The sequence below is a fragment of the Triturus cristatus genome, chromosome 12 (assembly GCF_964204655.1).
Source record: "Triturus cristatus chromosome 12, aTriCri1.1, whole genome shotgun sequence".
Lineage (NCBI taxonomy): Eukaryota > Metazoa > Chordata > Amphibia > Caudata > Salamandridae > Triturus > Triturus cristatus.
Window position 1 is genome coordinate 450,154,430 of NC_140595.1, and position 23,770 is coordinate 450,178,199.

Below are 23,770 nucleotides of genomic sequence, written 5' to 3' on the forward strand. Positions count from 1 at the left end.
GGGATGCATACGTTCCGAAGGTTCAAACGTTAGAATGGGAGGATTGAAGGAGCGTCAACAAAGTGCTCCTTGCGAGCCCTTTTCCGAGGAGGTGGGTCAAACTCAGAAGAGGAGGAATGCGCATCATCAGCATCAGGATCATGGAAGGAAGAAAAAGAGGTCCCAGCCGACCCTTTAGGAGAGGCCGTGTCCGAAGACAGTGTTTTAGCCAACCGCTGAAAATCAGACCTATGGGGATTGACAGGAGACTTTGACGCATGTGCAGGCGGTAACCAACCCTGCTGCTGCGCGTAAAGAGACAAATGTCGCTTCAAAGGATTTATAGCGCACACAAGCGCCTTATTCACGGAGTGTTGCACCCCTTGATCTAGCGCTTCCACCAAATCATGCTCCAAAGAGCCAGAAGGATCCTCCTCATAATAATAGCCATCCTCCTCATAATATTCTTCCATCGTGACACAGAGTGTAACAGAAATCAATGCCCACAAGCAAAAAAGCAAATCAATAGTGGCCAAAGGCACGATGCAGGGGGAGTGAAAAAAAACCCACAGCAAGCCAAAGTGTAGATAAATCTGAACACTTAATTAAATAAATTCAAATGTGGAGGGAGGGCTTGCTGTCAGCAAAAAACTAGCACTCTAGGCAATGCCTATGCTTATTAATACAGCCCAAACATTTTCAATAGCAAATGGGCGTAATAGGGGCAAATACGCAGGCTGTGGGCTCTCGGTGCGAAGCGACCGCTCTGACAGGCGAGAAACACCTGATTCGATAAACAAATATGGCCGCCGCGCATGCGCGGTAACGGCCGCCCGGTATTTTGAAAGACGGAGCACTCGCAGCGCTAGCGCGAGCCTCCAAGCCCCTGACTCCCTCTCCACCAACAAAACGCGGGCGCAAAGCGCCAGACAACGGGAGGTGAACCACACGCTCCCCGCACGAGAAAAGACAAGCGCAGCGAGCGAAACGGAAATATCAAGCGTGCTGAAAATTCGTAACAATGGCAATATAAACAAACAAGTTTGAACGTTACAAAGCAACGAAACCCTGAAAGCAAAATGCTACAGTAATCAGCATGCATGCAAATTCACAGCGTAATGCAGAAGAAAAGAAATAAGCACTTAACTGGCTGCGGAGCAGCAAAGAAAGAGGATGTTGTACTTGCCATATTACCTTTTATACTGTGGACTCTATGGTTATATACGTCATACCCTAGTGTTTATGGGTATTGTAGTTTTTTTTGTTACATATACTGTGTTTTTATTGGCTGCTGAGCATTTCTAGTAAAGAAATGAGAAAGCATAATCGGAGCCTCCTGTCCTGACATAGAATTGAGAAAGGACACTTTCAGCTTTGCTTGCAGTTTGTGTATTGTATCTTAAAAGTCTTATTTCATTGATGGTTATTAATAATTTTTTCCTAGATAACCCCTGGCGAAGGGTGGTCCCGAAATGCATTGGGTGTTTGTGAATAAATTGTGACTTGTGGAAACATCTTTCTCCTGTGTTTATGTGGAAAAACGTGAATTAAGTAGCGAATGAGTAAAATAAATTGAAGAAAATGAAGGATAAAATAGAAGAATATAATGGAGTAAACATGGATTAAGAGTTGAATATGAATTTCATTTATTGGATTCATTTGTATGACGGCTGTGCAGCTTGAACGGAGTCATAATTGGCTCCTCCCTGTTCAGCCTGGAACTGAACCACGCCCAGAACTGAACCACGTCCAGAAGCCCGGGTCACTTCTTCACACTCCTCACATGCCTGCACATGCACATCCGCAGCGGCGCTGGGACGTCATGCGCTTCAGAGTACATCTCCAGACGTTCCACCCAGGCTTTCCAGCGGCCTGCCTGGGACGGGGGTGGACCCTTGACTGTGAAGGACTCCAGTGGCATTACCGAGGCCATGCTGTTGGCTGCTGGAGGGGGACTTATGGGTAAGCCCCACGGACGATGACTTGTGGTGTGCAGAGGTAGTGGCACCTGAGACATTGCGTCCGGCACGGACCTACCGCCACGTGGCGATGACTTGTGGTGCACTGAGTTTGTGGCACCTGAAGAGCTCAGCGGGTGTGCAGCCTGCGATGATGCAGTGGGCCTGGAGGCTGGACGGTGACTTGTGGTGCATTGAGGTAGGCCCACCTGAAGAGCTGAGCGGGTGTGCAGCCTGCTATGATGCAGTGGGCCTGGAGGCTGGACAGTGACTTGCGGTGCACTGAGGTTGGCCTACCTGAAGAGCTGAGCGGACTGGATTTGATTTGTGTGAGACCTTCTGGATCGCAGTGTGGGCCGAAGGGAGCAGTGCCGCTGGGTGTGCTGGGGGCCCGTTGCACGGGAGCCAGCGATCGGCTGAAGAGGCTGCCAAGCTCACGGGCCTCAGGCTTGAAGATTGCACCAGCACGTGGTGGGCCCTCTTGGAGACACGCTGGTGGCGGCAGGTGAGCAGTGAGGCCTGGGTGCGCAGGGGTGGGCAATCACCGCTGGGCGTCGGACGGGTCTGGGGACCAGCAGACTGGGGTGCAGCAGGCGCACAAGATCGCACAGGCACCACCGGTCACGGTGGCGGCCTCGTGGCAGGGTGAGGGGTGCCGCTCTGGCAGACACGCTCCTGCAGGCGATGACAAGATGCATGCCGGGTGGCGTGTGACATAGCCACCTCGTCGCCGGTGTAGGGTTGTCCGTTGAAGGTGGTCAGCCACTTGTGTGTAGGCCTTTGGTCAAGATATGGCGGACACAGAGACACACGCAGTAGTCACTTTGGTGGCCATCCCGTAAGTGAACCACTCACAGAGCCCCCGGCTATTTATTCACACTCCTACGCTGGACTGGCATACGCCGGCCCAACCTACTACGCTTACAGGGGGCGACATAGCTACATGTCCAAGGTCTTCCCCACTGCCTTAGGTAACATGGTTGCATCCACTGTCCACAACACTACAAACACCAGCAGTATATGTACACATGGAAATGTCTGTGCTCTGCATACTCAAGACTGTCCAGCACATCACCGCCACACTTGGCATTGGGTACATTCTTATTCATGGGTCACTTGCCTCCTTTGCACAATCATGGTTCCCACCTCTCCCCACATTCTGTAATTGTGTGGCAGAGGGGCTATGCCTTTCTGAATGGTTTGGCTACATGTTTGTCTCCTGTTACCACAGTTACATGTGTTGTCATGTCTGGTAGGAGAGCATTCTGTTTGGCATGTTGTATGTGATTCTGTTACATGTGCATTCCCACAGTTGTGAGTTGTATGATTGTGGAGTTGAGGTTTGTGGTGTGTTCCGTTGGTACTTACCAACGAGCAGTGCCTTTCCATAGGTGCCATCCTGAAAGCGCTGGTTGATGATGGACTGTCGGAAGATGTAAGAATCATGCACACTGCCTGGGAAGCTGGCTACGACATTGGTGAACAGTCCCCCGTGGTCCACTATTGCCTGCACATTGATGAAATGCATGTGCTTTCTGTTGCAGTAATTGTGTGCAGTGTCGGCAGGGGGCACAAGTAGGACATGTGTGAAATTGCCCCCAAAACGTGTGGGAAGCCAGCTATGGCGTAAAAGCCTTGCTTGGTCTCCAGCTGTTCCTGCGCAGTGTGGGAGAAGTAAAGGTGCTGGGGTATCAAGCTGATGATGGCATCCAAGACAGGTGTGAGGAACTTTGACAGAGCTTGCTGTGAGATTCCTCCGACTCTGGCAGTTGTTGGTTGGAAGGTACCAGAGGCCAACAAGTGCAGCACAGCCAGCAGCTTTGTCTGCGGAGGGATGTTGGTTGTCCACTGTGTTGGTACTGTCAGCCTTTGGGCAATGTGGGTCAGGATGCGGAGGATGGTTGTCCTTTTGAGCCTGTAGTGGGCAATGACATCCTCTGGCATTAAGTCTCTGAGGCCAGTGTGTTTTTGGAAGGTCCGCTGTCTTGTTCTGCACTGCCTCGGTGGTAGTCCGGGTGGGGGTGGTCCTGGGGGTGAAGGTGGTCCTGGGGGAGGTGGCGATGGGTGTTGTGGCCCTCTTGGGTCCCAAGATGCATGATTAGCAGCTCCATGGCATCTGTTGGTCTTCAAATGTGGCTCTGGGCTAGGCTCCCTTTCTAATGCAGGTTTTCGTCCTACTTAAGACCAGAAAAAAGCAGGTCTTAAGTCCCTGCTGCTAATGTGCCTTATCGCCTGTTTTTGGACGGCATCGCCGATCTGGCTGGTCGTTATTGCGAATTTGTGTTATCGTGAGTTTTTGGACTGGAACGCCTACTCTGCATATGATTAGCGTTAGTTGTCGCTGTCAGCATTGACAATGTTTTTAGCGGAAGCTATCGCAGGTAAATTGACGATGTTGGCTGTTAGCGCAGCCTTGTGAATAGGGTGATAAATCTATTGCCACTTTCGTGGTGGAAAAGTGCCGCTAAATCGGCGATGAGTCCTTGAGAATATGTCCCTAGGAAGAGAAAGAATGATGAGGAGAAAGACGTTCACCAGTAATAACGAAGCGAGACAGCAGGGATGAAAAAGAAACTGCTACATTGAGATGAACAGTCCGGGAGTGTCAGGTGGTGGATTAAAGGGGCATGAGAAGGAATCAAGACTGCTCAGCCTTGGTATTCGGCACCAAAATTCAATAGCCCTGAGCCGAGGGCTCCTGAGCAAAACTTTGGGCTCAGCACTTTTTTTTTTACCAATTAGGCAATAGACTCAAAACAGTGATGAGGTCTATTTCAGAAAATCGGCTGACATCACATGACAGTTTTAAGTAAAATCCGGGCACCAGAAAATAAAAATGACAACTGCAGAAACAGCACACATTGTTTATTCTCGAACATTTGAATGACATACTCTGTTCACATTTGCTTCTGAAATGTGATATGCTAAAAATAAATAAAATATCAGTTGAATTGAGATAAATGATGTCGGAATATGTTTATGTAAAGTAGTGTCCAAAATGATATTATATTCTAGCATGCAAATTCAATATGGCTGGAGGCGTTGGCACAGGCTCTGAAAACACTGCTTATCGTGGGAGAACTCCAGGGAGCAGATCACAGATGGATGATAGAATGCAGCATAGCAAATAACTAGACGAGCTTCAAAAAGACAGAAAAGAAACATTTGATTTGAGAGCAGAGGGACTCAGGAAAGAATTGCTGTATAGAGTTTCTCATCACCTCTTTTGTAAATTTGTAGAGAGAACTAGTATTAATTAATCTACAAGAACTTTCCAAGGACTTGGCTGCTCAGAGATTCTCTCTGGCACTTAATTCGTTCATGGCATTATGGCTTTCTGAACAGTTGTATGTTTTTATCCATGTGGAATCGACCGTGCATCCGTCACTTCTACGCAATTATGTCTAGCGCACCAAGGAAAGGGACTAGCAGCATTGGGGAGACTATTTCATTTTTCATCGACATGCCTGACCCTAACATGTCCGGCAGACTGGACTGGAATTGATCTAAGTCCAGGAGAACATCCTGGATGCCTGGCCTCCACCTTGGGGGTGCCCAGGAGTGGACGCCTCACAGGGAAAGCCAGGATGGGTTCCACAGCGGTATTCGTACAAGCGCCTTGAGACCCTTGCGGGTGAGTAGTGCGCTATACAAGTATCAATTTACATTTTACATTTTATCAGAGACCAATTTAAAATACATAGCTTTCCAGTTGAGAAAAATTTCGTATTTCATACTTGATCTATTACCATATTCACCGGATTGTTCACCACTGTACGAGATGGGAAAACATCGAATTAATTAGTATGTGCTGTTGAAACGTGGATGTACTTGAAGTGGGTTACATTTATTATTGATGAGTTAGTTTCCAACAGCCGTTTTTTTCTAGGATTGAAGGAGGTTTGTTCAATAGTACTTTTGCAAAAATTTAGTTTTTTCTAAAAAAATCTGAAAATTATAGGGGCATATTTAAAATTTAAATTAAAGTGGCTAAGCATGTTGTTAAGCCAAGAAGGCTAACAACACGCGTTGTCACTTTAGAAACACAAGGTTGCACCATATTTACTAGAATATGGTGCAGCCCTGCGTTTCCCCCTGCGCTGGCGCTAAATTTAGCTGCCTAGCGCCAATACAGGCACCCTTGCACCACAGCGTAATGGTGCCCGTTTTGAAGGGAAGATTGTTTATGTGCAGGAAGGTCCCCCACCTTCCTGCACATAAACAATCTTTAAATGCCGTTTTGTAACTTCTATGTGTTTATGTGCACGATGGAAGACCTTCCTGCACATAAACAATCATAGGCAATTTGCTGTTTCTAAGTTTGCTGCACAATGCAGGACATATGAAAACTGCAAAAACGAGGCGAAATAAAGCATTTCTCCTCATTTCGATTGTTTAAGACCAGGTTTTCCCTGGCTTTAATTTTGGCGTTGCCTCCTATTTATGATCCCCTTGTAAATAGGGGGCAGCGTCAAAATCACTGAAAGTGACATTGTGGGGGTGATCGGGGCTTGTAAATATGCCCCATAGTTTTTAGGAACTATACAAATTAATGGTATTTAATATAAGCACAATCCCGCTAGGGATTAAGAGCCAAGCGCTCAAAGCTTTTTGCATCCTTAAACATCAATATCAAAGTTAGTGTTAGTGGCACTTGGCACCAAAATAGCTGGTAGTACAAAACCACCAGAATCAGAAGTACCAGCAACTAGTAGAACAGATATTGGTGCCAGGAATCAGAAGAATTGGCAAAGAAACTATGCTCTAACAAATCAGAGGTATTATGAACTAATAGTATGGCCAGGAGTCAGGAACTAGCAGCACTGTATGATATACCAGAAACAACAACCGGGCAAAGAAAAAGCTGCAGTGCCAAAGATAGCAGGCCCTAGCAGAACAGCAAAAGATACCAAAAATGAGCAAGGATAAAGTGGGATACCAAGGACTAGCAGCAAGCTTGGAGTACTAGAACCCAACTATTTAGTCAGTTGTACCAGTGGAACATGAAAATACTGATAACTGTATCTTTTGTATTTAATGGTCGAATCTTCAACAAGAATTGGTTACATATTCTGAGGGACCTGCACAGTTGGTAAGGAACAAAGTGATTTAGGGAAAAAACACGAAGCACCTTAAGTATGAGATGAAGAGCCTTAGAGTGTGCTTTAGAGCCAGCTAATGGAATTATTTCAATGTCAGTATGATATCACTGTGCTGAAAGGTTATGAATTTACTGAAGGTTTGAGAAATTTGAATGTAAGCTGTTTCAATAATCCAAGCAGGACAAGACCACAGCCAGTATTGCTGAGAGAAATGGAAAAACACAGAGACACTCTGCAGAGACATAAATGGTGGAGTAGTGCACATAAGGCTGCATTTATTGGGGTGTCAATGATAAGTCAGTGTCAAACAGCACTCCTAAATTGCATACTTTCTTCATGGAAATGAGGGAATGCTCAGTTATAACTCACAACTTAGAGGGAGGGGCTGGATTGACACTACCTAGAATTAGGGTTCCAGGTTTTTCACCATTTATTCACAGATCATTTTTCAGGTTCCAGTGATGGACTTGTAAAAGGCCATGAGACATGATGGGAAGATTTCAAGGAACATCTTCAAGCTTGAGGTGGAACTGTGTGTCATTCACATACACTTCATATCCAGCTTCGATGGAATCTAAGATGTCAGCGAAGGAGGCTATCTAAGCATTGAATAGCGGTGGTGATGGGGCAAAGGCCTGAGGTATTCTAGAAAGGATAGGGCCCAAATTGACTTGATGGGGGTGGTTTTATATCAATAAAACCATGGCAATACTGTTCCTCTGGTGTCAGCTAATGTGGACAGTCTCTTAATTCACCACTAATGCTCAAAGATATCAAAGAGTCCAGAAAGATCTATAAGCATCAATACACAGGTGGAACACAGGCCTGGAGGATGAGTAATTCTTTCATAATGTTTTATAGAATGGTCTCCTTGGCCTGGTGGATTATGAAGCCTGACTGAAGGTCACTTAGGAGACCATTTAACTCCAATTGAGAGGACAATGGGCAGATGACAATTGTTTCCCCCACCTCTAAAACAGAAGGTATGCCAGGGATGTGTATGTAATTAAATAGATTGCCAGGTCCGCAGTGGATTTCTTAAGGAACGATGTGATGATTGCATGTACGATGGATGTATCTACTAGAGATGTAATAGGCTATTGATGATAGATGAAAGGTCAGGTTGTTGATTTCTACATTACTGGTGGTCTAGGAAAGTGTATAGTTTACTTATATCAGATCCAAGATGGGCACAAACTCATAGACAGCTTTTGCCAGGAAGTAAAGGAGGGCAAGAGTGCATGGCCTGATGTGCGATGATGGAACTATAGGATGCCACTTTCATTGATAAAGAATGATAGAAATTCACACAGGACTCTGCTAAGGTACTTTGAGAGAAAAGTTGGCCTGGTATATGCTGTCCACTAATTAAAGTGGGCACCTTGCACCAGTCCAAATGACCCTTATGATGCATGAGGTCAAAGATAACCTTTAGAAAGCTATCCCAGTGGTAGCTGTGAAGAGCAGCCTTCAGGCTTAATCTTGAAGGAAGGTAAAGCAGCTTGTTTTACCTGAATATCACCTTTAGCATTAACTAATTGAAAGGAGAACCACACAGTAGTTATAAAAATATGTATTTATATAATACTCTCTAGTACTCTCTACACAAGGGTACAACACAAAGCACTCAATACTTCAGCAAAGAAACAGTTGTAAGTAGCACAATACACAGTGGGCTCCTGAGGGAGACCAAACCATATACTAAAATAGTGGTACAAGAACCACGACTGGAGTCGAGGCAGTGTCTAGAACACGTAGAATTGCTGGGACCCCAAGTAACCACCCAAGGTGAGTAGACAGGGACCCCACATAGGACGGGTGCAGTGTGTTAACACGACTGCGAGCTCCGTATAATTCTATGGGGAAGTCGCTATTACAGTTTTAAATATTTAAGGACCCTTCTCGGTGGACTTCAAGGACACCCTGTAGAATTTAGGAGGTTGGAGAGCCACCCCACTCGTGGATACTGGAGTACCCAAGTTACCTATCCCAGGAGAGCCGGGTGCATAGGTCTGGAGTGGTGTCAGAAACCGCTGTCGTTTTCAATGGAGGGTTGCAAAGAAGAGCAGCTGCCGGGAAGGAAGAAAGTGTCCATTGGAATCCAAGGGTGGATTAGTAATGGAAGGAAGCTGAAAGCAGAGGGGACAGAGTCTGAGTCACTTCAGGGTGACCAGGGCCTCAGTGAATGAATGCCCACCGATGTCTTCAGGTGCGAAGAAGGGATGTTTGACTCTGCAGCCACGAGGAACAGGAGACGTCGACGATGACCAGGAGCCAGATGCTAGCTGTCCCCCGAAGGATGTCGAATGTTGAGGGGTCGGTGTGCGGCTGGAGCACCAACAAGCCTTGGCAACAGCAACCCACGCAGGAAGGTCAAGCAGGTTACGGTGTGAACCAGCAAGGTCCAGGGGACTCACCAAGCAATGGGGAGTCAGGGCACATCTGGAGCAACCAGGAAAGCCCAACAGAATTCAAGATAACCCTCAGAAGGACCCACAGGCCGAATGACCAGGAGTCGCAAGGTGACCTCAAGCAAAATCACAAAGTACCAGCCCGTGGAGCACTCAGTGCGAAGAGGCCGGAGTTCTTTGGTGGAAATACTGCTGAGGGTCAGGACTACACGGACTCCAATGGGCAAGCTTGGGAATTGCCAACTAGCATATGCACTTGCAAAAAAACTGGGGTTCGGGTTATGCGGTCCCCATGCGGGATACAGGCCTCAAAATCAGTGAGAAGGCAGCTCGACCTCAAGGAACTTCGGAACCGACCTCTTGTGTTGCTGGAGCCTGCAGGAGCTCAGGATCATCAGACTGGTCAGTTGCGTTACGGTGCCTGCGAATGCAGGGGAGTGACTCCTTCACCCCAAGGGAGATTCTTCAGATGTCCTTAATGCTCCACAGGTCCTGCACGGAGCCTGTATGGGGCAAGGGCACAGACAATGCTTTGGACGGAGAGGGATACGAAGTCAGGCCCAGTCCAAGTCCAGCAAAGTCCAGCAAAGTCCAGAGTGTCCAGACAGTCGAAGGTCAGTGGTTTCTTGTTGCAGAATCTTGTCCATGTCAAATCTAAGGCCCTACAGCCAGGTAAGCCGTTATCTACCCATGGGAGAGGGTTGGACAGATTCAGGGGACCCTCCTAGGGGAGAGTCAGGACAGAGAGGAGGTTACTCCCATGTCCTTTGTCTAGTTTTGCGCCAACGGCTCCCAGAACTAGTTTGAGCTGGACCATGCACACCATGGACACCAAGTATGCCCCAGATGCAGACTTTCAGGCACTTTGGAAGTGCATCCACCCAGCCCCAATACACTAAATCCTGTGTGGATGGTGGTCACATTGCCCTGTGACAGGATGCCTATTGTCCTGCCTTCCCCTGCTCGAGCTTGGCTCAGCAGCAGGAGTGCAGAAATCTGTCTTTGGTCGGCAGCAACCATTTTGTGTTGCCCTGGAGAAGGCTGGCACTGGAAAGACCAGTGACCCCACAAAGCTTGCTTCAGAATGGTGGAATCGTACCTCCCACACCGGTTACCGGTGTGGAGGTATGATTCCAAGGTGTTTGATGCCAAACACGACATGTTTTGTTTCAGCCGTTTTCAAGATAGCATTTACCGCAAGGTTATAATGCACCTCTACCTATATGTCTGGCTAAGTCACAGATAACCCAGGAGAATGGTCTCTGAAGGCTGCAAAGGGCCCTGCTCATACAAGGGCAGCCACTCACGTAAAACGCAGCACACTGCCTTCAGGATTGTTAAAGCCTGTAATAGGGGTGACTTATACGTTTTAAGTGAAGTGACCTATAGATATAGTGAACCTATATCTAAAGTAAGTGGTGCAAGCACCTGCTTACACAGGCTGCCATGGCAGACCTGTAGTTTCATTTTGCATGGCCTCTCATGGGTGGCAAAATACATGCTTCAGCCCATGGGAGGCCTCTGGGGTACCTATGCCCTGGGTACATGGTTACCATATACTAGAGACTTATAAGGGTACCCCACAATCCAATATGGAGTGTACCAAAGTACATGGCATAACATCTTAAGGAGAAATCAGATAAACTGGGGTCCTGATTAGCAGGATCCCAGTCAGACTAGTCAAAACAGTGTAGCATCAAGCAAAAAGTGGGGGTAATCATAAGAAGCAGATCCTACTTTCTTACACTTAGCATAAAAATTACCCTATTTTGCCTGTACTTCCCCTCCGTTTCAAAGGTAATATGGATCAGCAGCTCAGTTAGGTGACCATAAATAAGCTCCAAATTAAGGACATTCATGTCAAAGTTTTAATTGTTGCAGATGTGGTTTGTAATCTTGAATAAATCAGCTATGACATCTGGAGGACATACCATAGTTGGCAGGTGAGAACATCTGGCATAATAAACCTGCAAAAAATGGCTCTGAAAGAATAGAGAACAATGAAAGTTTTGGATAACCTAGGCCCGAGGACCTAGAGCCAGAAAACAGGAAGGCAGGACAATAGATTTCTAACATAATTCAGGTCAGGAAACATAATAGAAGGGAATTCTGGCAAACAATAAGTAGGTCATTGTCAGAAATATGGTAATCAATTTGAGAAGGAACAGCCCTACCAACTCAATAAACCTACTCTGGTTAGCTCAAAATATATTTCTGAGAGAAGCTCTACTCAACTCCTTGTAGCTATTGAACACGCATCAGCCAATCCCCAAAGATGGGATGGAGTGGATCTACAAACTGGGGAACACCAGACAAAGGTTCTGCCTTCAAGTAAATGCCCAGATTTAGAGCCTGGCAGATAAGTACTTTGTCAGAAACATGATAGTTATCCCATCAGCATTCTTACAAGTAGATTTACTTTTAACAAGGATGTGAAACCAGTCACATTTGTGACAGATTACATGACCATCCAACTTTAAATAAGACCCTCAGTCTCTAACTGTTGGGAAAGCTTCTTCTGATCAGTCCTGTAGCCCCTAGCTCCTCATGGTAGATTTCTGGGCACCTGTTTCCTCTCCTGTCATGCCACAGTTTTCTGGGCACCAGTTATAAGCTTCTTCTGATCAGTCCTGTAGCCCCTAGCTCCTCATGGCAGATTTCTGGGCACCTGTTTCCTCTCCAGCCATGTCACAGTTTTCTGGGCACCAGTTATAAGCTTCTTCTGATCAGTCCTGTAGCCCCTAGCTCCTCATGGTAGATTTCTGGGCACCTGTTTCCTCTCCAGCCATGTCACTGTTTTCTGGGCACCAGTTATCGCTCCAGCCAGGTCTAATACAGGATCTAGTACTCTTTATCAGCGTGGTCATCTTGGAGAGAGGTCTTCTGCTTTTTTGTCCCTCAATCAGGTAAACAGATGGTCAAAAAGTGACCTTTGGAAAGCAGTCCCAGTCCCTGGGAGACAGCAAGATTCAGGAGTCCTTGGGTTCTTGTGGGAGTTCTCTGCTTCCAGCAGGAGATAGGATCCTGAAGTGATGATTCTTCTTCCAGTAGGGTCTTCTTCTTTAGATGGAGTCCTCCCAGGAACAGGAATATTCTGAGGCGGTTGTTGTGGAGGTACCACATTTATCCTGTGCACTTGCCAGTCAATGACAACATTCTACAATCCAATCTTAACAATTATCTTTCAATGCCTCCCCATCCTTTTGCAGTAATTCCTCTTTGACTTACTTTAAATTTTTCCAGGAGCTCAGTTTCAAAATGAAGGGACCCACCAGCATCTAGACAGGCCTGTCTCTGGCTCCTTGGACACTTCCCTACACGACAGGCTCAAAACTGGTTTTACCTCCTACTGTGCTGTAGCCTGGCTGTCTAGCAGGGCCTTAGAGATGACTAAGAAATATCTGACTTACATCTTCAAGACAATAAAAGGAGTGCTAAAGCTGTCTTTTTGTTCTGCCAGCAGGTTCTGTCCTCTCCAGGATAGCTAAGCTATGCTAAGTGGTTAGCAGTTAACACCCATTGACCTTTCCTGGGCCCAGAAGAAAGCAATTGTCCTCTGAGCCAAAGTTGTTAACTCTCCCAGCCAAGAATGTGTATTCCAACTGGGTTTTAGCAAATTCTATCTCAGGCTGCGTGAAGGGAATCTTTACAAAGTCACTTTAACCAAAAGTCTGATTTCACCATTTAGCCAGATTTTTATAACTAAGCATTTGTTATCCCTTGTAAGTTTACAATACATACTTTAAGGTTTTTATGTATATTTAAAAATGGGCCTTTCTACCTGGCAAAGGAAGCCAAGTGTCAGTGAAGAGGATTTAAACTACAGCCTAGCCACATCGCAGTGATGCTCCTGTCAGACACTGGGAAGTCCTAGAGCAGTATTCTTCCTGTTTAAATACTGTTGCCTAGTAACACAATCTTGTTCTCAAGAGATTTGATCACTAGCTATACAGGGCTGTCCCCTCTTTGCCTAAATAGTGCACTGGCAAATTCCCAGGACACCATATGCGTGGCTCATCTGGAGCGATGTCTGCCTCCGTTCTCCAGCCCAGCATGTGAGCGGGGAGTGGGACGGTGGTCGGTGACTAATAACCCATGCACCCAGTAACATGAGGTGGAAGAGGTGTGATGCAGTGCCCAGGGTGCCTGACTCCGGACCATGGGGTTCACAGTTCGATTCCCGGGGCCTGCGGCAGGTTAGCCCAGCCACCATGTGACTCCGGGCAATCGCTCGCTTAATCCATTCTCAGCAGTGCGTAATATAAAAGAAATAAATACATACATGTATGGCTCATCTCTCGTGTCAAAGAGAGAAAAACATAGCAGGTGGGGTCGGGGGAGGGAAGTTTTGTAGTACTTCTTAAGAAAAGAAACAAGCAGGCAACAGGTGGGATCTCGAATCCCTTGGTCGTAGTAAGCTCTCTGTCTGAGATGGGGTCACCTCACAAGGTAAGGGATGGGACGAGTAGGACAAGCTCTTATGGTTTCTTGGACCATGCCTTAGTAGCTCATCCAGGTCAGAATTTGTCTTTGCTTTCTGAGACACCCAGTCCTGTTTCTCATATTACAAAATCAGGGGTAAAAGTCCCAGAATGAAAAGGGTTGGAAAACACAAGCACTGACCTGGGGAAATTGAGAGCTCTGTCATAGCTATTGGCTTTATTGCTTGCAGAGAACTCTGACTCACCGGTGAGCGTCTTCACCACTGCCTACTTTCTCTATCTCAAACCAGCGATACACACCGCCATCTTGTCACACACTGATTATGCAGCATGTTTACAGAAAGTGTCAACAGTCCACCTACAGTAAATCCAAACTGCAGGAGAAAATGTTTTAATGTGTGACACAATGTAGAGAACATGCCTTAACAGTCAGCACTTCACTTTGCTATCATGCAATGTCTAAATTAGTCAGAATCATTCCATTCAAAAGCAGTATTTATTATTCAATCGGCATCACCCAAAATTAATGAATCAACAAATTCACAATACACAAACGGGGCTGGCCTTTATGTTTCACCTACATCAAACCCCTCCAGATCCAAAATTTTATGAAGGATTTCTTCGGAGTCCTATGAGTATGTGCCTTTCAAGTCAGACCCTGCAAAATACTTTGGACAACACGACTTGTCCCCTTGTACCTTTAATCTTCCTACGTCATATTCAGAAACATCTGCCTGCTGCGGAAAGGCCCACTTAGCCTTCTCCCAGTTTGATCTCAAGCACCACTCCATGCTAGTGTTTCCATAATGCCAACACGATCTAAAGATTCTCAGGTGACAAGTGGCAAATCAGAAAATGTAAAGACATATAACACATTTCCTTTTTACTTCGTACTCGATGAACATGTCCCTATTAATTCTCCCACAGTGTGGGGTGTTTAGTCATTGCAACAAGAGGTGTACCGTTTTAAGCCTTTCTATACATGAAAATAACTATTCACTATTTTGCATGTTTAAATGTATGTGGACTTCCTCTAACGCACTCTGCTTCAAAGTGTTTTTTCCTCGAGCTGTGACCTGCATTTAGACACTAAAGTACTGTAATGATTTTAATAGTAGTCCTTGGGCACAGCTGAGCATGGATACTTGCCATCTGTGGTGTTGTTTTTTTTGGAGAATGACGTCACTGAGCCCGCTTCCCGTATTTTCTTTTTTTAACCAATGCTGCATTTGCAGTGGTGGATATTCTTTCCCACCTGCCATTTAATGAAGGCTCAAGCGAGGTTTCGAAAACCCGCACACAGGCGTGTTCCACATTGCTTTTCATTTTTATTTGCACTTTGAGTAATTTACTTTAGCAGGGCTTTGAGTATTGACAGGAAAGCAAGTAAGTGAACACGAGTGCAAGATGGTGGAACAGGGATCACGGGTGACACCCTTGGGGAGAGTTGTGCGCTATACTTACACGAACCATAGACCATGGGCGCTATATTTACACAAAGCATAAACCATGAAAAGCATATCACACTGCACCCCCTCTTGCTTTATGAGCAACAGAAACACTATGGTGTCAAGACTATAAACAACAGCGTTCTATTGCATGTATTCAAGAGAAAACCGTTAGAGCATATAAACACACGCTCTTAGCGTGAGAATAATTATCGCCGGGTAACGTGGATTTTTATCGCTGAGATAGCGTGCTATTAGCAACGCTTATCTCCTCAGCGATAAAAATCCTCACGCTAACTGCCTAACGTGAGATTATCGCTGGGAACCCAGCGATAATCTCACGCAATGTGGTGTTTGCTTGCTGATAGGGACTCGCAAACTTAGCCATGATATCCACCTTCCATAGGATATCATGGCTAAGTCAGTCCTGAAGCAGGCATAAGGAAAGTAGCGATAACAGGAGTTATCGCTACTTTTCCTGACGCTATGCTTCATAGCGTGGGGCTTGATGATAGGAGAAATGTCGCTTAGCGACATTTCTCCTGTCATGTTAGGTCAGGAACGCCCACTTTGCATCTCATTAGAGATGCAAAGCTGGGCGTTAGGGAGCCTGACGCTAAAGCAAGGTTTCACGCGTTAGCCTGCTTGTAAATATGCCCCAAAGGGGCTTATTTACAAACCCCTTGCGCCACTGGTAAGTCACTTTTTCCCCACGTTAAAAGTGACGCACCGGCGACGCAAGGGGCTTGCAAACAAGGCCTGTAATAACTACAGTACAGTGCCATGGCTGGGTGCACTGTGCATAGCCGGCATAGGCCTGTTGGATGCACTGCTCAGGCCCTTGGGTTAGATGGTAGTGTCCTAGGACCAAGTAGTAGGGATAGAGGACACCACAAGGGGCAAAAGTGAGAAGACAAAGGGCTGTGACGTATTTTCTGGCAGTTGGTAGTCCAGTCCAGGATGAAATGGTATCCATAGGCAGTCTGGCACAAGTTGGAGGGGTGACTGTAGGCGAGATTCAGGCAAGAATGTGAGTGCAAGGGTGAAAGGCTCTGCAAAGTAGTGCGCCTCCGTACACTGTTTGACTCCTACAGTGGCTCGTCAACAGTTTGGCAGTTTCAGGGGTCTAATGATCCCTCCTGGGGTGAAAGTAATTTTATTTCATGGGTTCGATGAACAAGAGATTCCCTCTGGCGCCACCATGGACTCAGCAGTGATCGGTCCCACTTTCTCCTCTTCCTCATAGTGAAGGAATAGTTAGAGAGCCCCTTGCTGTAGGGTCTATGTAAATTCCAATCCCGAGAGATAATGTCAGCAGTGGCCACTGACACCAGTGCCTAGCTCATGGAGTTCCTTCCACCCCCTGGTGGGGAATTTTAGATGTTTCTTTTGATCTCTGGGAGATTTCTGTCATCAAAAGACAACCAGGAACGACTGTTATTGTTATTGTTATTGTTATTGTTATTTGGATATTTGTAAAGCGCAACTTTCGCTCCGAAAGGAGCATCTTGGCGCTGAGCATGCGTATAGGAGATAGGTGGTGAAAAGATCTAGATAGCTGCCAACACATAGGTATCAGATTGCTGATACACCCAGGTCTTCAGTTGTTTCCTAAAGGGGCACTCAGACTCAATCAGTCTAAGATTAACGGGTAGATTATTCCAAGCCCTTGCTGCTAGGACTGTGAACGTTTTTCCGCCCCTAGTTTTATATTTATGCCTCGGGATCTTAGCAAGATTGGCCCCTGAGGATCGCAGGCATCGTACAGGATCATAATGAATAAAACGATTAACAAGGTATTTGGGACCTAAATTCTTCAAAGATTTAAAAACTGTGAGTAAGAGTTTGAAAAGAATTCTCTTATGCAGTGGCAGCCAGTGCAAAGAATTTAATGCAGTTGAGGCTGAGGATTTCCTAGGAAGTTTTAACACTAACCGTGCCGCCGCATGCTGTACACTTTGTAACTTCTTCAAAGTGGACTTTTTCACCCCTGCCATCAACTCATTGCAATAATCGAGTCGGGAGAGTATCAGTGCGACCACGACCGATTTCCTGGAGGCAATGGGGAGGAAGTCAAAAAATTTCTTTAGAGATTTAATAAGACCGAAGCAGCAGCCAGCCGTGATCCTAACATGATCATCAAAAGATAAAGTAGCATCAAATTGCACACCCAGATTGCGCGCAGAAGACACAGCACTGGGAGGGGCCTCAGAGTCTTTGGGCCACCAATCCCTCGGGCAGAAAGGTAGATTCTGGCCTAATGGTATGATTTCAGTTTTCCCACTGTTGCACTTCAAGTGGTTTTTATTTAACCACTGAAATACCTCAGTGAGACAATTCTGAAAACGCAATTCTGTATCCGTGCGGTTTTTGTCAATGGAGACGACCAATTGAGTGTCGTCAGCATATGACGTAACGAGGATCCCGTGTGACTCTATCACAGTGAGGAGGGGTGCCATATAGATGTTGAAAAGAAGTGGACTTAATATGGATCCCTGCGGTACTCCAGATGTAATAGTTTTTTCGCTGGATAGGTAGTGACCCAAAGATACAGATTGAGACCTATTGAACAAGAAGGATTTGACCCATGCCAAAGCTGTGTCTGTCACGCCAATCTCTCGCAGCCTGTCATTCAAGATGACATGAGAGATAGTGTCAAAAGCTGCTGTTAGATCGAGCAGGATGAGGACGGCCTGCTTTCCCTCATCCTGCAAGAACTTGATGGAGTCAGAGAGTTCTATCAGAGCCGTTTCGGTGGAGTGGCCAGGGCGAAACCCAGATTGCTGGGGATGCAAGATGTTATGGTTCTCCACAAATGCTTTTAGCTCCGAATGCACCATCCGTTCAGTGAGCTTTCCTAGAACAGGCAGGAGTGAGATGGGGCGCATGTTCGTCAGATCCGTTGGCGATTTGTTCTGCTTTTTCATAAGAGGTTTTACGATAGCCTTTTTCCATTCATTAGGCACAATCCCTAATTCTAAGGATGCGTTTATGATGGCATTGATGGTCGGATTAACTACCTCAACTAGATGATGTAGAATGCAGGGGGGACAGGAGTCGGTAGGTGCTCCGGACTTGCAAGCCAGAATCGCCTTGCGGGTCTGTTGGAGGGAGACCGGTTGGAAACTACCAAGGGAATGGCTATTATCGGCTACATGTTTTTGGGGGCCTAGAGTAGGAGAAGTCAAAGGAGGCGGGAAGTCCTTTTGTATGTTTACAATTTTTTTCTCAAAGAAATCTGCAATTTGGTTACACAAACTCTCGGAGGGCGGGATTTCGGGCTGGAGGGCTTTGGGGTGAGTAAAGGATTTAACTATAGAGAAAACAGTTTACTGTTCTGTTCTGTTTACTGTCTCTGTACATAAACTTATGATTCCGTGATGAAGATCTTTGCCTCTTCAACAGAAAGACCTCATAATGTTGTCATATCCAGCAAGCAATAAACACCGTAAAAGACTGGTTGTACCCTCCTTAGTACTGGCAGTGTGGCTTAGACATGTGTGCTGAACTCCGTTATCCCCCTTGACTTCCCTACATCATGCAGAATGAAGATATGGTGGAGGCCTCAAACTCAGGAACACTGACTCATCTAGGTTTGAGTGGCAAACTGTAGGGTAAACTGGGAGTTCCAAGGGTCCTGATGTGATTGGATTAGAGCTTTGGTCAGCCGGTTATGACAGGATAGATGGAAGCGCCCACCTTCAAGAGCATGTATCCCCTGGGATCCCAGGGGCCACTCGTAAAGGGCGCTCCTCTGCACTACAGTTAGTTACTACATTAGGTTTATTTTCTAATCATAGATCTACTTTATGACAGATTTATCACACAATAGAACTTATGCTATATAGGAACGTGTGAGAAGAAGGTGCATCTAGAGAAACACATTCCTTCTCCTCAATCCTCCATGAGGTGCATTATAGGTAACCATCAATATGACTATGGCCGAAGGCCATCAGTTTACATCCTTCAGCACCAGTACAAATTAATTTGCTGTGAGAGATTTTTAAACAAATACAAACCAATTTCTCCTTTGTCAATCAATCAATCAATGTACTTGTAAAGCGCACTACTTACCCGTGAGGGTCTCAAGGCGCTGAGGGGTGGGGGGGGTGCCGCTACTGCTCGAAGAGCCAGGTCTTGAGGAGTCTTCTGAAGGCGAGTAGGTCTTGGGTCTGTCGTAGGTGGGTTGGGAGGGTGTTCCAGGTTTTGGCGGCGAGGTAAGAGAAGGATCTGCCGCTGCCGGTCGTACGTTGGATGCGGAGGACATCTGCGAGGGCGAGTCTGGTGGAGCGGAGCTGGCGGGTGGGGGTGTAGAAGCTGAGTCTGCTGTTCAGGTAGGCTGGTCCGGCGTTGTGGAGTGCTTTGTGTGCGTGGGTGAAGAGTTTGAAGGTGATCCTCTTGTTGATGGGGAGCCAGTGCAGGTCTCTCAGGAGGGTGGTGATGTGGCTGCGGCGGGGGGCGATGTGGCTGCGGTGGGGGGCGTTGACGATCAGTCAGGTGGAGGCGTTTTGGATGTGCTGTAGCCGCCATTGGTGTTTGGCTGGGATTCCTGCGTAGAGTGTGTTGCTGTAGTCCAGTCTGCTGCTGACGAGGGCCTGTGTCACTGTTCTTCTTGTTTCGGTCGGGATCCATTTGCAGATCCGGCGGAGCAAGCGTAGGGTGTTGTAGCAGGAGGAGGAGACGGCGTTGACTTGCTTGGACATGGAGAGGGAGGAGTCGAGGATGAATCCTAGGTTGCGTGCATGGTCGGTTGGTGTCGGTGCTGTCCCTAGAGCGGTCGGCCACCAGGAGTCGTCCCAGGCTGAGGGGGTGGGTCCGAGGATGAGGACCTCCGTCTTGTCCGAGTTCAGTTTCAGACGGCTGCTCCTCATCCAGTTGGCGATGGCCTTCATGCCCTTGTGAATGTTGGTTTTGGCGGTGTGGGAGGGTCCTTGGTGAGGGAGAGGATGAGCTGGGTGTCGTCGGTGTAGGAGATGATGTTGAGGTTGTGGTGGCGGGCTACTTGTGCGAGGGGGGCCATGTAGATGTTGAACAGCGTCAGGCTGAGGGATGAGCCCTGGGGGACGCCGCAGATGATGTCGGTGGCTTCTGACCGGAAAGGTGGGAGGCGGACGCTCTGGGTTCTGCCGGAGAGGAAGGACGTGGTCCAGCCAAGGGCCTTCTCTTGGATTCCGGCTTCTTGGAGACGTGTCTTTAGGGTGCGGTGGCAGACCATGTCGAATGCGGCTGACAGGTCCAGGAGGATGAGGGCTGATGTTTCGCCGTTGTCCAGTTGGCGTCTGATGTCATCTGTGGCAGCGATGAGGGCTGTCTCGGTGCTGTGGTTTCGTCTGAATCCGGATTGGGACGGGTCCAGGATGTTGTTGTCTTCGAGATGGCGGGTCAGTTGAATGTTGACGATTTTCTTGATGACCTTTGCCGGGAACGGGAGCAGGGAGATGGGTCAGAAGTTCTTGAGGTCCTTGGGGTCCGCCTTGGGCTTTTTGAGGGTAACAGCTTTGAGAGTTGGGTATGTACCTCTGTGGCTGATGCTCTTTGTGATGACCTTATGATTTCAAGCCCCAAGTTAGAAAGTGTTCTCTGATACTTGTATGAGAATCTAGGGGTGTATTTACTAATATTTGGCACTGAAAAAAGTGGTGCAAATCGGCTCAAAATATTTACTTCAGAATTACTTTATAGTGCAATACATCTTTTGCTCTGGAAAGTTGCCTGAAAGTAAGTCAAAGGAGCACCTAGCACTGCTTTGCATTACTTTGTGTCAAGGGGGCATACCATGGATGGTGCATGGGTATTCTGATGCAGCCACCCATGTTTTTGATGCAAAACCCTATCTACTAAAAATGTAAACAAGGTTTCGCATCAAGCAATAATGCAGTTTTGACATTGTCATTATCCAAGACAAATGCTTTCATATCTCCATTCTTTTCTTACTTTGCATGTGTGCTGCACTGTACAGCCCACATCCAAAGTGGAAGCAGTTCAAAAGGAAGTCTAAGCATAATATTTTGTGCTGGAAGAGTACTTTTTCCATACAAAAACCTGTGTTAGACATGACGCGCCCACCTTTGCACTATGGCGTGGCTCTGACAGCCTGAATATGCATTAGTGCTGGGGAGCAAGGAAGACATTGTCCTATCACTGTATGGTGCTTTCCTCCTCTCTACCTCTCGCACATTGGAACACAGCAACTTTGGTTGCTGAGCTGAGTTGCAAGACATTTGAGTAAATAAACCTCCGCATGTTTGGGACGTCCGTGGCGGTACTGGGCATAAATGTAGGTAGGACAAGTCAGTGGCGTAACAAAAGTTGAAGGGGCACCCCTGCAAGGTTCACAGAGGGGCCCCCGCTCTGGATTTAATCCGGAGCTCTCCAGTGTAAGTACAGTGCTGAGGGGCCCCCCTGCAGCCTGTATTACGCCCCTGGGACAGGTGCTTATATTTTGAGTGAGCTCCATCAACTGGGCATTTCCTAGCTGATTGAAAGGGCTTCATTTACCAAGCCAGGTAGGAATGTGGGCCCTGGCAAGATGTGCTTAGTGTCAATTTCAGATATTGTTTGGTGGAATTTATGACAAAATTAGTTTTTTTTTCTTTAGTGATTATGATCTAAATGCATAGCAACTTTCATAATCAAATTCTCTCAGTTGAGGTTTGCGGTCCTCTGCATGTAAATTCTCAAATGTTTGCAAGAAAGCAGAAGTGCTATTGCAGAATGAAAAAAGGGGCACTGAAGTGAAAGACGATGTGGTACCATGGCCAGAGTTGCCGACTGTGGAAAAAGGGGAACAAGGCTCGAGTAATGGCACTGGCTTAACATTCTATGATTCTGAGAAAATAACATAATATACCCATATCTAAAATAAAAATGAATGTGTCCATGTATAATGAAACTGGTGCTCATGTAAAGCGCTCTAATACCTTGGGGTCGAGTTTGAGTGATATAAAAACTGCAACAACAAAAAAGTCCTCCAGTACAGGAAGAAATGGGTGAGGTTAGCCAGGACTCCAAATCATTTTACAAAAGGGTTCTGTGGGTTTGGAGAGTTGTACTACACAAACGGAAGCATACCAGGTGCTGCTCAAATATGAATTTACCTTAAAGAAATGAAAAGAGAAGAGGTGTTTGGCAAAACAGGAACAAGTTAGTTTAATTAATCTCAGCGGCCGGTAAAATCTCAACAGAATGCGTCCGTGGAGAGTCTCTTGGTGTACTAAGTTTTGGCTGACATTATATACATCTGTGAGGTACAATAAAGTAATTATAGGTAATTTCTGCATTCCTAAAAAGCATCTCAGTCCTAAATTAACAAGTTTGGGCATCTGATAAGGACACAGATGGCTCTCAACCTCGGGGAGAACAAATGTAGCCCAGTGTGTATGTGTCCAGATGTCCAGCATGAGGAGCGCATGATCTCTACATGTGGTGTGAATGCCGTGTAATGATTGACAGAGTGTTCCTATCTACATGTGGTATCTAGCTTTGTGGTATTTTTGTGGAATGCGAGCCTTTGGCCAAAAATGTTTTATTGGGGCAAATTTCCTTGGACCTGTTTGTGGTGCAACTATTTATCTGTAGGATCGATCAGGGTTTTCCCTAGGCGTGCGTTTGTCGTTGGGTAAAGAGAGAGGACAAACCCGTTATTTGTTAGGCATGGGTGTGCGTTGCAGGGGTTGATGGGGAGGTCACCTTGGAGAAATCAGAAAGCAGTGATGTGAGTTCACTGGAACTCCCGAAAATAATAAGGCAGTCAGTGGGCTATTTTTTATCAACATTCTCAACATTGTATGTACAGTTGTCATAGAGTTCATTGGTAGTGTCTTAACTGACTGGCATGTTTATTCATTCATAGGTCATGATGTACATTGACATTGCTTTTACTGGTAACAACATTGTCACTCGTACATGGATTATGGCATACATTTATATTGTTATGTCGGTATCTGCACTGTTGAGCGGGCTCAGTTGATGGCGCACATTGACATTGTGTTTATTAGTATTGTCGTTGTCAGGCCTGCACATATCACGGTATTCATTGACATTGTGTTTATCCATTCCAGCACAACCCTCACCCTATGTGAAATGGCTATACTCAGCATACCCGGTCAAAGAGGTTCTGGGACAAACATTCACCTGGAATAGTTATTTATAAATGGTGACGTTAGAAATTATCCACAAATTACAACAACAAGCATCTGGAATGCGTGAAATTTGCATGCAAATTGTTACCACCTTTTGTGTGCCGCTGGCAGTTTAGAACAAAACAGGATTAGTAGCCCATGTGTAATCAGAACCTGAGTGTGCTTTACCTAACACATTTGCATCTGATTTCACTGGCTATTGCTCCAAGTATTGTTGTGCAGGCTGGAATCGAACAATGAGATTCTGCTGTTGTATAGAACATGCATTTGCACCTGTTTCACCCGGTAA